Here is a 16541-nt window from a genome sequence, read left to right on the forward strand (position 1 = left end):
TTTGTTCGATAAAGTTAATATTTAAATACAAAAACCTCAGTTTACATTGGCGCCATGTTCAGAAATGCCTCCAAGATATCCAGAGAAATTGCAGAGAGCCACGTCAAATAACATAAATACTCATCATAAACTTTGATGAAAGATACATGTTTTACATAGAATTAAAGATACACTTGTTCTTAATGCAACCGCTGTGTCAGATTTCAAAAAGCTTTACGGCAAAACACAATATTCAATCATCTGAAAACAGCGTTCAGCCACAAAAGCAAGCCATACAGTTACCCGCCAAATTGTGCAGTCAACAAAACTCATAAAAAGCATTATAAATCTTCACTTACCTTTGCTGATCTTCTTCGGAATGCACTCCCAGGACTCCCACTTCCACAAGAAATGTTAGTTTTGTTCGGTAATGTCCATCATTTATGTCCAAATAGCTATTTTTGTTAGCGTGTTTGGTAAACAAATCCAACGTCAGGAAGCGCTTTCACTAAAAGCTGACGAAATGTCCAACAGTTCCGTAACAGTCAGTAGAAACATGTCAAACGATGTATTGAATCAATCTTTAGAATGTTTTTAACATAAATCATGAATAACGTTCCAACTGGAGAATTACATTGACTTCAGATGAGCGATGGAACAGAGCTCCCTCTCATGTGAACGTGCATGGTCAGGTCATGGCAGACCTGACTAATTCCCCTCTCATTCGGCCCCCCTTCACAGTAGAGGCATCAGACAAGGTTATACAGACTGCTTACACCTAGTGGAAGCCGTAGGAAGTGCAAACTCATCCATATCTCGCTGTGATTTCAATAGGATCTTGGTTGAAAATCGACCAGCCTCATAATTCCCACTTCCTGTTTGGATTTTTTCTCAGGTTTTTGCCTGCCATATGAGTTCTGTTATACTCACAGACATCATTCAAACAGTTTCAGAAACTTCAGAGTGTTTTATATCCAATGGTAATAATAATATGCATATATTAGCATCTGGGACTGAGGAGCAGGCAGTTTACTATGGGCACCTCTGTGCACCTTTCATCCAAGCTACTCAATACTGCCCCTGCAGCCATAAGAAGTTAAAGATTTTATGGAGCGCAGGGGACTAGTTTGTATAAATGATGGTTGGGGTACACGGGTAAATGTGAGTTAATAAAGCTGCATACAAACATGAACTCTTTTTTTGCTTTCGTAAGACAGCTCCAAAATGCAGGTGTTTCGGGCTAGCTCAGCGCTTTCTGTGGTGATGGGACAGCCAGAGGAAAATATGCCGCATAGGGGTTTGATAATGTTCTCTAGTTGCACCTTGATTGGCTCACGGGGACACTACGTCACCGCAAAGTCTACAGTGAGACCTCGAAAATTCAAGCCCCTTGGGTGCTGCCATAGATTTACATAAGAATTACCCATCCAAGAAGGTTCAAGGTCATTGGCCACAGATAAAACTATGTAAAATCACGTTATAGCTTTGATTGTACTGATCATGTCAACATCATACTTTCAAAATCGTAGCTAGAAAAGCTGTCATCATCATGCATCAAGTCGGCAATCTACTGGCAAATCCTTTTCCATCCTTGTCATATGAAGAGAAATTATATATAAAACATATCGGTGCTCATCGGCCATTGGACATAAACATTACGCAACAAGTTGGAAATCGCAAATTCAACATTGAGTGGTTTGGAACGAATCAGTAGCTAACTCCAAGCATTGATAAGCAATCACTAACCTGCTATTCAGTGGAGAGGGTGTGTGGTCCAAGTCTGCTATTTTAAGGGTCTCTTTTCCAAGCTTTAAAGGATAAACATTCCCATGCTACACCATGGGCCAGAAAAGGTTGAATATATTGGCCATGCTGTCAATCCAGCATGACTTCTGCCACGTTAAAAACAACTGGAAACTCGGAACTGGGAAATCTCAGATTTCAGCAAGTTCAAGACAACTGGGAACTCTGTGGAAAAAAACTAACACAAACTGGAAAAATATGTTTTGAACAGTCCTCCAACTCTTAATTCCAAGATGAGAACTCAGGTCTCTTTCTAGAGCTCTGACCTGAAGATCACTAACGTCATGATTCGACGTTGTTTTTTTCAGAGTTCCCAGTTGTCTTTGAAAGCATCATAAATCCAGAGGATGCCAGACTTTGATGACGAAGTTAGATTTTTTTAAATGTTATTTAATTTCACCTTTATTTAACCAGGTAGGCTAGTTGAGAACAAGTTCTCATTTGCAACTGCGACCTGGCCAAGATAAAGCATAGCAATTCGACAGTTACACATGGAATAAACAGAACATACAGTCAATAATACAGTAGAAAAATAAGTCTATATAAAATGTGAGCAAATGAGGTGAGATAAGGGAGGTAAAGGGAAAAAAAGGCCATGGTGGCGAGGTAAATACAATATAGCAAGTAAAACACTGGAGTGGTAGATTTGCAGTGGAAGAATGTGCAAAGTAGAAATAGAAATAATGGGGTGCAAAGGAGCAAAATAAATAAATAAATACAGTAGGGGAAGAGGTAGTTGTTTGGGCTAAATTATAGATGGGCTATGTACAGGTGCAGTGATCTGTGAGCTGCTCTGACAGCTGGTGCTTAAAGCTAGTGAAGAAGATAAGTGTTTCCAGCTTCAGAGATTTTTGCAGTTCGTTCCAGTCATTGGCAGCAGAGAACTGGAAGGAAAGACGACCAAAGGAGGAATTGGCTTTGGGGGTGACCATTGAGATATACCTGCTGGAGCGCGTGCTACGAGTGGGTGCTGCTATGGTAACGAGTGAGCTGAGATAAGGCGGGGCTTTACCTAGCAGAGACTTGTAGATAACCTGTAGCCAGTGGGTTTGGCGACGAGTATGAAGCAAGGGCCAACCAACGAGAGCGTACAGGTCGCAATGATGGGTAGTGTATGGGGCTTTGGTGACAAAACGGATGGCACTGTGTTAGACTGCATCCAGTTTGTTGAGTAGAGTGTTGGAGGCTATTTTATAGATGACATCACCGAAGTCGAGGATCGGTAGGATGGTCAGTTTCACGAGAGTATGTTTGGCAGCATGAGTGAAGGATGCTTTGTTGCGTTATAGGAAGCCGATTCTAGATTTCATTTTGGATTGGAGATGCTTAATATGAGTCTGGAAGGAGAGTTTACAGTCGAACCAGACACCTAGGTATTTGTAGTTGTCCACGTATTCTAAGTCAGAGCCGTCCAGAGTAGTGATGCTGGACGGGCGAGCAGGTGTGGGCAGTGATCGAATGATTGAATAGCATGCATTTAGTTTTACTTGCGTTTAAGAGCAGTTGGAGGCCACGGAAGGAGAGTTGTATGGCATTGAAGCTCGTCTGGAGGTTAGTTAACACAGTGTCCAAAGAGGGGCCAGAAGTATACAGAATTGTGTCGTCTGTGTAGAGGTGTATCAGAGAATCACCAGCAGCAAGAGCAACATCATTGATGTATACAGAGAAGAGAGTCGGCCCAAGGATTGAACCCTGTGGCACCCCCATAGAGACTGCCAGAGGTTCGGACAACAGGCCCTCCGATTTGACACACTGAACTCTGTCTGAGAAGTAGTTGGTAAAGCAGGCGAGGCAATCATTTGAGAAACCAAGGCGGTCGAGTCTGCCAATAAGAATGTGGTGATTGACAGAGTCGAAAGCCTTTGCCACGTCGATGAATACGATGGCGGTTATGATGTCGTTTAGGACCTTGCGCGTGGCTGAGGTGCACCCATGACCAGCTCTGAAACCAGATTGCATAGAGGCAAAAGCCTTGGCCAGGTCGATGAATACGGTGGGATTCGAAATGGTCTGTTTGTTAACTTGGCTTTCGAAGACCTTAGAAAGACAGGGTAGGATAGATATCGGTCTGTAGCAGTTTGGGTCTAGAGTGTCACCCCGTTTTGAAGAGGGGGATGACCGCGGCGGCTTTCCAATCTTTGGGAATCTCAGACGATATGAAAGAGAGGTTGAACAGGCTAGTAATAGGGGTTACAACAATTTCAGCAGATAATTTTAGAAAGAGAGGGTCCTGATTGTCTGGCCCGGCTGATTTGAAGGGGTCCAGATTTTGTAGCTCTTTCAGAACATCAGCTATCTGGATATGGGTGAAGGAGAAATGGTGGGGGCTTTGGCGGGTTGCTGTGGAGGGTGCCGTGCAGTTGACCGGGGTAGGGGTAGCCAGGTGGAAAGCATGGTCAGCCGTAGAGAAATGCTTTTTGAAATTCTCAATTATAGTAGATTTATCGGTGGTGACAGTTTTTCCTAGTCTCAGAGCAGTGGGTAGCTGGGAGGAGGTGCTCTTATTCTCCATGGACTTTACAGTGTCCCAGAAGCTTTTTGAGTTAGTACTACAGGATGCAAATTTCTGTTTGAAAAAGCTAGCCTTAGCTTTCCTGACTGCCTGTGTATATTTGTTCCTATCTTCCCTGAAAAGTTGCATATCACGGGGGCTAATCGATGCTAATGCAGAACGCCACCGGATGTTTTTGTGCTGGTCCAGGGCAGACAGGTCTGGAGTGAACCAAGGACTATATCTATTCCTAGTTCTACATTTTTTGAATGGGGCATGCTTATTTAAGATGGTGAGGAAGGCACTTTTAAAGAATAGCCAGGCATCATCTACTGATGGGATGAGGTCAATGTCAATCCAGGATACCCCGGCCAGGTCGATTAGAAAGGCCTGCTCGCAGAAGTGTTTTAGGGAGAGTTTGACAGTGATGAGGCGTGGTCGTTTAGTCGCAGACCCATTACGGATGCAGGCAATGAGGTAGTGATCGCTGAGATCTTGATTGAAAACAGCAGAGGTGTATTTGGAGGGCAAGTTAGTTAGGATGACATCTATGAGGGTGCCCGTGTTTACGGATTTGGAGTTGTACCTGGTAGGTTCATTGATAATTTGTGTGAGATTGAGGGCATCAAGCTTAGATTGTCGGATGGCCGGGGTGTTAAGCATGTTCCAGTTTAGGTCACCTAGTAGCACGAGCTCAGAAGATAGATGGGGAGCAATCAATTCACATATGGTATCCAGGGCACAGCTGGGGGCAGAGGGAGGTCTATAGCAAGCGGCAACAGTGATAGACTTGTTTCTGGAAAGGTGAATTTTTAGAAGTAGAAGCTCGAATTGTTTGGGTACAGACTTGCATAGTAATACAGAACTCTGCAGGCTATCTTGGCAGTAGATTGCAACACCGCCCCCTTTGGCGGAAAATGATATAGTTAGCAATGAAGATTTCAGTTTTTTTTGTGGTTTTCCTAAGCCAGGATTCAGACATGGCTAAGACATCCGGGTTGGCAGAGTGTGCTAAAGCAGTGAGTAAAACAAACTTGGGCAGTAGGCTTCTAATGTTAACAATGTTTACAAACCAAGGCTTTTACAGTTACAGAAGTCAACAAATGAGAGCACCTGGGGAGTGGGAGTGGGGCTAGGCACTGCAGGACCTGGATTAACCTCTACATCACCAGAGGAACAGAGGAGAAGTAGGATAAGGGTATGGCTAAATGCTATACGAACTGGCCGTCTAGCACATTCGGAACAGAGAGTAAAAGGAGCAGGTTTCTGGGCTCAATAGCATAGATTCAAGGCATAGTGTACAGACAAATGTATGGTAGGATGTGAGTACATTGGAGGTAAACCTAGGCATTGAGTAATGATGAGAGAGATATAGTCTCTAGAGGCGTTTAAACCAAGTGATGTCATTGCATATGTAGGAGGTGGAACAACATGGTTGGTTAAGGCATATTTATTTATTTATTTTATTTTTATTTTACCGTTATTTTACCAGGTAAGTTGACTGAGAACACGTTCTCATTTGCAGCAACGACCTGGGGAATAGTTACAGGGGAGAGGAGGGGGATGAATGAGCCAATTGTAAACTGGGGATTATTAGGTGACCATGATGGTTTGAGGGCCATATTGAGCAGGGCTAGAGGCTCTACAGTGAAATAAGACAGTAATCACTAACCAGGACAGTAATGGACGAGGCATATTGATATTAGAGAGAGGCATGCGTAGCCAAGTGAACATATGGGTACAGTGAGTGGTTGGTCTGACTGGGGACACGGTGATTCAGACAGTTAGCAGGCCGATGCTAACACGCTAACAGTTAGTAGGCCGAGGCTAAACAAGCTAGCAGTTAGCAGACCAGGGCAGGCAAGCTAGCAGTTAGCAGACCGGGGCAGGCAAGCTAGCAATTAGCAGACCGGGGCTAGCAAGTTAGCCTTTGGGGGACGTCGCGATGGGGGTAAGTCTGTTTTTGCCTCTTCTTGCGGTGATGTCGATAGACCAGTCGTGGAATTAGTAGGGTTCCAGGTAGCTCTAGGTAGTTAGCATGCCTAGCAGGTTAGCAGAATGGACCTTCAGCGGGCGTCGCGCCTGAGGGGCCTGTTGGAGTCCTCGGGCAGATTATGTCGGTATTCCAGTCGTAGAGGATGCACGGGGTTCCGTGCCCCGTACCGGCAGTAGAAGGGGTCCGGATATTGTAGCCCAGGAGTGGGCTTCGGTGGTAGCACAGGAGCCCTGGCCGGGCTAGCTTCAGGCTAATTGGTGCTTGCTCTGGGATGGAAACACTAGCCAGGAGTGGTCACCCGGGATTGCGGTTAGCTAGTTGCGAAGATCCAGATGAAAATGTTCAGAGTTTGCGGTAGGAATCCGGGGATATGGAGAGAAATAGGTCCGTTATGCTCTGGTTTGAGTCACGTTGTTCGATCTGGCGAGAGCTTTCCGAGCTAAAGGTTAGCTGATGACCGCTAGCAATGGTTTGCTAACTGATAGCTGGTATGTAGTTAGCAGCCTAGCTTCAGTTGAGGGATTCCAGATCCGAAGTAAATAGAAATACTTTAGAAAAAAGCAGATCCACGCCACATTGGGTGAGGTGGGTTGCAGGAGAGTATTTAGAAGTTTAAGTTTAGGAAAATATTTTTAAAAGATATGTGAAGAAAAAGATGTAAAAAGAAATATACAAGGGACACAACAGGACAAAGACAAAGACGTCTGACTGCTACGCCATCTTGGATAACAGAACTTGCACACAAGAAGGCCACTTTCCTGTTCAAGTGAACACAGCACAACAAGGTGAGTCCAATAATGTATTGTATGCTGCTGCATAAATGATGTCATATGCAAGGGAGATATGTATACTGTAGCTAAGAAAGTAATACTAAGCGTATGTTGTGTACTAAGCTGTTAGTAGCCTATGTGCCTCACCCTACTGTTTTAGAGAAATGTCATCATCGAATATTGTAAGAGCTTTCATTGTCTGTTTATATGCCCCCTTCATTTATCCTACGGTTCTGACTTGGTGTACAGGGAGAATACTGTAAGAAAGGCCCATGTTCTGAATTCTGTCGCTGTACATTTCAAAAGTGCTGAACAAATAGTTATATTGACTACGTCTTTCTTAGCTCGCTCATTAATGTCTTTATCTAAATTACGGATTCCCTCTTATCCGCTTGTCGTCCCCATGTGCCACAGCTTGTACATCTCAATTGTCAGTAGAAACCACATTTGTTTAAGCAAGTCAGCTATGTTTTTTTTAAAGGAAGTAAATGAGGCTGAATGAACTGTTTTGCTGCCAGACAAGGCTCTGCTGATAGCCAGGTGTAGCAGTGGTGAGGATTCACTCCATGGTGCTGAAGAGAAAGCTCTGCTGTTGGGACAGCTTTATGTAGGCCCTAACTGTTTGTCACTGTTATAGTGCAATTCATGTATTGTTTAGTGGCTTTGCTGGCATGCAAATATAAACATATATATTTTTTTACTTTGCCCCACCAAGATTTACATGCTAAAATTGCCATTGGGCAGTGATCATTTCCCAGTCATGTGCAACATAGATCTTCACATACTGTAGCAGTCAAATGTTTGGACACACCTACTCAATCAAGGGTTTTTCTTTATTTTTACTATTTTCTACATTGTAGAATAATAGTGAAGACATCAAAACTATGAAATAACACATACGGAATCATGTAGTAAGCAAAGAAGTGTTAGGGAGACGTGTCCTTGAGTGGCCCTACTCAACCGTAGCATTGATTGTTAAGAGGTTCCTTTGTCTTCTTCAAACTCGTGTTGCGTTTTGGGGTCGTGACTAATCGTAGACCTCGGCAGCATCGCGTGGTCATCCTCGTCTGGTATGTTAATTCTTAACTCAAATGCTTGTTCTAGAGTTTTCCCTATTAACGTTTCACTTTACCGTGGCAATTGTGATCGAATCAATGCAATATTAGCCACTTTTAATGCAACATACAGACACAAAACGAACTGCAATAATTGTATTTTTTGTTATTTACGGACTCGGGAGAGGACGCATGCCTCTCATGAGTCCTCTCCCGAGTCCGTAAATAACAAAAAATACAATTATTGCAGTTCGTTTTGGCCCTGCCAAGCCGCACTGCTTCTTGACACACTGCTCGCTTATCCCAGACAATGCTGGGCCAATTGTGCGCCGCCTCATGGGTCTCCCGTTGCAGCTGGCTGCAACACAGCCTGGGATCGACCCTGGGTCTGTAGTGACGCTTCTAGCACTGCAATGCTGTGACTTAGACAGCTGCGCCACTCTGGAGGTGACTATGCAGGAGATTTTGTTGTAAGCCGATCTCTTCGAAGTAGGACTCTATTGCATTGACACGCACTACTCAGCCCATACTCTACACAGACCGGTGTGGCATAAACAATCAGAGCTGCAGTAGGCCTATATGCAAATAGAACATTGCCATGGATCTGTGCCATTTTACTTTTAACTGGATTGTGTTTACAGCATGAGCAGTCGTGAGTAAAGCTGCATGTTGCCATGTGTGCACATTTTGTTCATATCCTTTACTAGTTAGCGAGTTCACTGTGCACTGTGATTACTATTATTTAACCATGCAGGTCATTTATGAACATTTGAACATCTTGGCCATGTTCTGTTATAATCTCCACAGGGCACAGCCAGAAGAGGACTTGCCACCCCTCATAGCCTGGTTCCTCTCTAGGTTTCTTCCTAGGTTTTGGTCTTTCTAGGGAGTTTTTCCTAGCCACCGTGCTTCTACACCTGCATTGCTTGCTGTTTGGGGTTTTAGGCTGGGTTTCTGTACAGCACTTTGATATATCAGCTGATGTAAGAAGGGCTATATGAATACATTTTATTTGATTTGATTATTAGCCCAGTTACAGATCATTTGTAGTCAGCAATAGGGGAGTGATTGCTTCCTACAAGAGCACAAAACATGTACATTTCTATACATATTTGAAAAGTGAGTCAGCTTTTTTTTGTCTTAAAGCGGTAGTGTTATATTTTGAGACTGGCTTGAATAAACTAAGTAGCCAATAGGCAGAGGGTAGCAGAGGCTAATTGAAAGAGCCATGGTGTCTTGACTGCAAATGCATTAGTGAGACGTTGACCCTGCATGCATTTAATGAAAATGTTGTCCTTTTAGTATGGGACAGGATACCACTTTGGGCCCCATGATGGTCTTCCCAACCAAACAGAAGAGTGCACCTTTAACTCCACGGGGAGGGATGGTATCCATATCCCTGGCGTCCCCTTCAGTACATGGGACAGGAGGCCCAGTCGACTGGAATGGACTTGAAGAGGTACTTTGACTGTCTGAAATGACTTTATGTTGTTATACCTTATGTAAGCGGTGGTCAAAAGTAGTGCACTCTAAAGGGGGCCATTAGGCACACTTTTCATATCCATATATGCTACCAATTCTGGCAACACTAGCTATTACATTTCTTTCCTGGACCTTATTATGCCCAATCCCAAAATGCTGGTACTTCCTTGGGCCCGATGGTCGGACCCGACAACAAGCAAGGTTTCGTTAGCTCTACAACATATGATGGCCTTTTCAGGCAGAAAGGACTAATCGGTCCCAAGGAGGTAATGACCTTTCTGGTTTGGATGTGTGGTTATTGAATGTAGGCTCTGTGCTAACTATAGTCTGTTCTCAGAGCTGGAGCCCATCCCAGACCCTGAGTTAATTCCTGAGCCCATTGGAGACTTTGGAGCAGAGTTTACCACAGAGAAAGAGGGTCTGATTGAAGATCTAGGTAAAGAGAAGGATGAAGCCAAGCCTTTGGTTGACAAGGATCATTCTAAGATTGGAACTCATGGTAAGGGAATGTATTGTATCATGGTGGGTATTTGAATTTCAAGAATGACTCCCCCTAAAAAGTAACTAATCCCTTTGATAACTGCATATGTGGCATCGATATGAGCCAAACATTTATTCTAGTGTCAAAATTGACTACAAAGTGTAAATAGGATCATTTTGGTCATAGTTAGTCTAAAACGGAGTTTAGAACCGCAGTGCTTCACAACGAGTAAATTAAGTTTGGATAACCATTGTCAACAAATCATGCCCCCTTTTTTGAAAAGCTCCATGTGCAAATCTAGGTAGCTAGCTAAAATAGATAATGGATGCAGATATGGTGGTAGCTAATTCATGTCTGAGTCTGACTAATACAGTGAACTAGGTGCAACAAACCGTAACGGTGTCACTTGCCTGAATCAATCCAATCTGGAGCTAGTCAGTCTAGATCTTGTAAAGCATAGAATTTGGGTTACCACAGCCACAAAGTCAAAATTGGCTATATCGTAAAAATTCATGAAAACAAAAATATTTTGGTCTTAAAGGATAGGCATGAGGTTAGCAGTCTGATTAGGTTTAAAATCAAATGAATCATTTTTTGAAATGGGTGGGGTTTATGACTTTGTGGCTGTGGTAACTAGTGATGACCTAGAATTGGCTTGACCAGAGTTACTGCAATGTGTGTTATGTGAAAAGTTGTATTAAAAAATAACTGGTTTGATAAACGGTTAATGACCCAGCCAAGCAGATAGTCATTTTGGTTGTGAAGTGCATTTTCAAAAATCTTTGTCCATTATAACAAAATGCAATTTACCACGTGGCTGCCTATTGTGTCACAGGCCCTCCCAGTCAACACAACCTCATAAGATGAGGAAATACATTGTTTATGAGGATTGCTGCTGCTGCAGTTCGAGATGTCCAGTTTGCAGCCAAACATGGAGAAGACCAGTAAGAGGACCCTCAGCATCACACAGACATTTCTTCGCTGTGAGCATTCCTAGAAATGGAACAGGGAGGACACTTGAATCAGGTTGGTGACATGTTACCAGGTCAAAGGTTAAAACAGTTCTGTGTTTTGTCTGAATTCACCTTCATCAGCCTGATCGCTTCGTTTACCATTCTATTTCACTGTACACATCATGATATCTGAAGTGAAATAGAAAGGTAAATGCAGCGATCGGGTTGGTTCCACCATGCTAATCATAACCACTATTGATAATACAGATATGCATCTGATGGTCACAGATGCCTTACGAAAAATGGTAGGAGCGTTAATCAGAAAACCAGTCGGTATCTGGTGTGACCACCATTTGCCTTGACACATCTCCTTTGCGTAGAGTTGATCAGGCTGTTGATTGTGGCCTGTGGGATGTTGTTCCACTCCTCTTCAATGGCTGTGCAAAGTTGCTGGATATTGGCGGGAATTGGAACACGCTGTCATACACGTCGATCCAGAGCATCCCAAACATGCTCAATGGGTAACATGTCTGGTGAGTATGCAGGCCATGGAAGAACTGGGACTATTTTAGCATCGAGGAATTGTGTACAGATCCTTGCGACATGGGGCCATGCATTATGATACTGAAACATGAGGTGATGGCATTGGATGAATGGCACAACAATGGGCGTAGCTTATGCCTGCCCATACCATAACCCCACCACCACCATGGGGCACTCTGTTCACAACATTGACATCAGCAAACCGCTCGCCCACAAGACGTCATACCATCTGCCCAGTACAGTTGAAACCGTGATTCATCCGTGAAGAGCACACTTCTCCAGCGTGCCAGTGGCCATCGAAGGTGAGGATTTGCAAACTGCAGTTGGTTACGACACCAGACTACAGTCAGGTCAAGACCTTGGTGAGGACGACGATCACACAGATTAGTTTCCCTGAGACGGTTTCTGACAGTTTGTGTAGAAATGTTTTGGTTGTGCAAATCCTGGACCGGCATGGTCCTGGGCCAGCATGGTTACATGTGGTCTGCGGTTGTGAGGCTGGTTGGACGTACTACCAAATTCTCTAAAATGACAATGGAGGCAGCTTATGGTAGAGAAAAAAACATAATTCTCTGGCAACAGCTCTGGTGGGCATTCCTGCAGTCAACATGCCAATTGCACCCTCCCTCAAACTAGAGACAGCTGTGGAATTGTGTTGTCAGAGTGGCCCTTCATTGTCCCCAGCACAATGTGCACCTGTGTAATGATCATGCTGTTTATTCAGCCTCTTGATATGCCACACCTGTGAGGCGGGTGGATTATCTTGGCAAAGAAGAAATGCTCACTAACAGGGATGTAAACAAATGGGTGCACAACATTTGAGAGAAATAAGCTCTTTGTGCGTATGGAAAATGTCTGGTATCTTTTATTTCAGATTATGATACACGGGACCAACACTTTACATGTTGCGTTTATATATTTTTTTCAGTATAGTTTGACAATGCGTTTCTATCTTTATCATTATGCACTGCATACTAGCTAGAGCAGGGGTGGGAAAACTTTTTGGCTCAAGGGCCACATCGGGATTTTTAAATTCAACAGAGCGTCATGTTTTTTGGGGGACCTCCCAGGTGGAGCAGCGGTCTAAGGCACTGTATCGCAGTGCTTGAGGTGTCACTACAGACACGGGTTCGATCCCAGGCTGTGTCACAGCTGGCCATGACTGGGAGAACCATGAGGCTGTGCACAATTGGCCCAGCGTCGTCTGGGTTAGGAGAGGGTTTGGCAGGCCGAGATTTCCTTGTCCCATCGTGCTCTAGCAACTCCTGTGGCGGGCCGGCCGCATGCTGACATGGCCGCCAGGTGTACGGTGTTTCCTCTGACGCGTTGGTGCGGCTGGCTTCCGGTATTCCTCCCCTTGAGCAATCAGAAATATTGCCTTATTTGTTAAGGATGCCGACTTAAGAGCTTTAGGATAATATCCTTTGCAGTGTTTTACGGGGGTTTCTAATGAGTTCAAGATGGTCAGGGCAGTTATGTCATTCTTTTTCATTATAATTGAGTGCAGATTCAGTCCAACTCTAGCCCTACTCAAGATGTACAAATTATCAGAGGGCATATTTCGTAGACTCGACCAACAAGAATGTTGCACATAGAAAGTCTGGCCACTCTTTTCACATGTTTCTGCAAATCCTAGATTTCTTTGGCCTTGGTTTCCTGAGTTTGCAAAGCCAGACCAATCGCTAGTCTTGGCTTAATGTGAATCAGGTTATCACAAGTCCCAAGGTTCCTGATTAATCAAGTTACAGGGCATTCCTAGGAAAATTGGGCTTGCAATGTTGGGCTTGTTATAAAGGGTCTTATGAGGAACAGGGTCTTGGGTCTAGTTAATATATCAGCTAAACACATATGATATGTTTGTCTGATGACGTGGCACGCAACCATTGGTTGATGCAATGCCTACGCATCTAGTCGGGCAGGAACTCTACCTTTGCTACTGTCAGAAATGCACACGAGACTGCCACAGTAACTGTTCTTCAGATTTGAACAAGCCAGATATGCAAAATTATCAGGTGGCGATTCACACTGTGGCTGCGTTTTAGACAAGCGGCCCAATTGTTCCCCCCACTAATTGGTATTTTGACCAATTTAGATCAGCCCTAAAAAAAGATCTGATGTGAAGATCTGTGATTGGTCAAAATACAAATTAGTGGGAAAAATATCAGAATTGGGCTGCCTGTGAGTACGGTCCCTGAACCCTAGGGACAGTGTAGGCATATGAAGGCCAATCGGCAACACACCTGATTCTTCCAATCATAGTCTTAATTATTATTATTTGTTTTTTTAAGGCATCATGCGATGAATCTGGGCAGGAAACCTTGGGGAGTAATGGCGGCAGGTAGAGGGTTAGGATGAATTATCTGCGGTGGCAGGTGCGTTGAAGACTGACGACTTCGGGCCTCGTCCCGATGATTACAAGGATGATTCTGACCCAGTGGGAGCAAGATTTTTGGGGAGAATGGATCCTTGCCTTCTGGCTGATCCATATATGGTGTCAGGATTGGTGGAGAAGTGGTTGGCCTGTTGAATCGTTGAAAGTAACTCTAAGTGGATTTATGATGATTTTCATCCAGAGGGAGCCGACACTCCGCGCCAAGAACTGTGACTTCCTTTGCTCTCCGCAGCAGGGCGCCATTGAAAGGAGTGATAACTGGAGTGACGCTAAGTGTTGAGGAGGACCAACAGAAATGGAGGATTCCCGGTGTTTGTGACTCAGGCCGCTTGGTGCGACACAGACCCGGTGGAGAGCGTGGTGAAACGGATGCTGTCTGTCCTGATGAGTTTTGACGCAGAGTCTTTACCCAACAAAGTCAAGTTAGGATGTGTCAGTTATCCCGTGAGAGTTTTTGTCCCGAATCCATTATGGTGTTTTATGTGCCAAGCTTATGGCTATGTGTAGGAGGGAGATTCCTAGATGTGAGAAGTGTGCATTAGGGCATGAGACAAAGGAACGTGTAGTATCTTTGGAAAAAGCTGAGTGTGTTAACTGTAGTGGTACCCATGGTTCTGGAGATCAGAAGTGTCCGGTGATAGAAAGGCAGATTGAGGTTGCCAGGATCAGAGTAGTACAGAAGGTGTCGTATGCTGAAGCAATGAAAAGTAGTAGACGAAGATGGGTCCAGGGCGAGGGATCTTAAGAGGCTCTCTATGAGTAGGCCGAGGCCAATAGTGATCGGAAATAACACGTTTCAGTAATGTTGGCTTCTTAGCATTCATAGCCATGGTTATTAACTGTACTGCAGAAATGGAATGTAAATCACGGAAAATATATGTTGTGGTGGCAGCTGCAGAGAAGTACATGGGTGTACGACATTTTACTACAGAGGAGTTACAAGGTCTGTTCAACGGTCTTGTCAGGCTGCGGGCCTGGTGTACGATCAGATGTAGAATGGTGGTGAGGTTTTAATGATTGTAGGGTTAGAAGGTAGGGCAATTTGTATAATCTTTTCCTGTCCTTTACCCCTTCCATTTTGTGTCACAGAGTTTAAGGAATTCACACTCCAGAATAGTAGGTGGAAACACAGGGCTAAAATAAGATAAATAGATTAATAGGGTGGCCGTGACCAGCCTTACAATCCAGTACAGTAGGTGGCGTTTATGCACCTTTCAGTTGCTTGCTATCAGGGCAGGATTACCGAATGGGTACGCAGGGCATGTTCCGGGGCCCATAAATAGCATATGATAGCAAAATGTGTAGCATTGCAGGAAATTTGCTATAAAACTGACAAAATGTGTAGAATAGCATGATTCTTTTGGGGTGGGGGGGGCAAATGCAGTAGTCCAGCCCTAATCCAACAATGCAAATTTAAAGAAGGTGTTTATTGGGTTCGGTAACATGGCAGAAGCGGGTCTTCTGTTTGAAACTGATGGCGTGTTGAGTGGAGACGAGTGAGAAGGAATGGACTACTGGTAGAGTAAGTTCAAATGTATTATTATTATTCGACATTCTGGCTTGTAAGGAAACGTTCCACATTTTTGCACTGTTTAGTTTCAGACTGTACCAGAAGCTGGTATCACAGTCTGATTCATCAGCCTAGTCACTGACCAAGACATTGTGGCCTCTATGCCTTTTCACACTGCATTATCTTAGCACAGGGCTCATCTTAACCCTGGGTTCAAATTATCCCAGGGCTACTTTGACAACCTTTCACACAAGAATTTGTTAGACCTGGACTTATTGCAATGTGAATGTGGCTTTTGCTACAATTTGTCTTTGGCATGCTGTGATCACCAGGGGCCGGTTTATCAAAACCTTTTGTGGGTGATCAGACGGATCCGGATTCTGTAATCCAGTTTTTTTGCTATCCAGGATCAGATCGATCTAACTGTTTTTGAGACGGTTTTTGAGACTTATCGGATGGGATCGTTCTGATCCAGATACCACAATATCAAGATCAAAGAATGCAGATTCAGATTTTTGGATAGGTCTCTATATTGCCATCTACTGGGTGAGTTATGTTGATCCAGATACAAAGTTCAGAAAAACTTTACTGTCTTTTTGGCTAAAGAAAATTTTGCTTAAGTTTTAAATATTAAGTGTTAAATATTTCAAAATGTATTTCATTACTTTTAATATAACACTTAATAAGTGTTCAATATTTTTAGAAAATGTACCATCTCACCAGATAACTCAACAATTCTAAACACAAATCCATATTGTTCAGAAGTCTTCATCTGAAAATGTAATCCTGGCATCTTTCAAGCGTGCTTGAAGGAAGCGAAGGTACAGTTTTCTCTTTTTGTTGGAGCATTGTCAACTTGATCTTCTCTTCAGCAAGACAAGTCAGATTTTCTGCCCTCTGTTTCCTTCTGAATAAGATTTCATCACTGGTGTCTTTTTCAAGACTACCTTTCTTTGATTTAAAGGTGACATTGGATGGCCAAATTCTTTATCCAATCAGGAGGAACTGAATATCATTTTTCAGTTTTGAAAAACCCAATTTCAAACATTATATCCTATCCGGTTGGGGAAATCCTAGCAGATAACA

The sequence above is a fragment of the Salvelinus fontinalis genome, chromosome 13 (assembly GCF_029448725.1).
Source record: "Salvelinus fontinalis isolate EN_2023a chromosome 13, ASM2944872v1, whole genome shotgun sequence".
NCBI lineage: Eukaryota > Metazoa > Chordata > Actinopteri > Salmoniformes > Salmonidae > Salvelinus > Salvelinus fontinalis.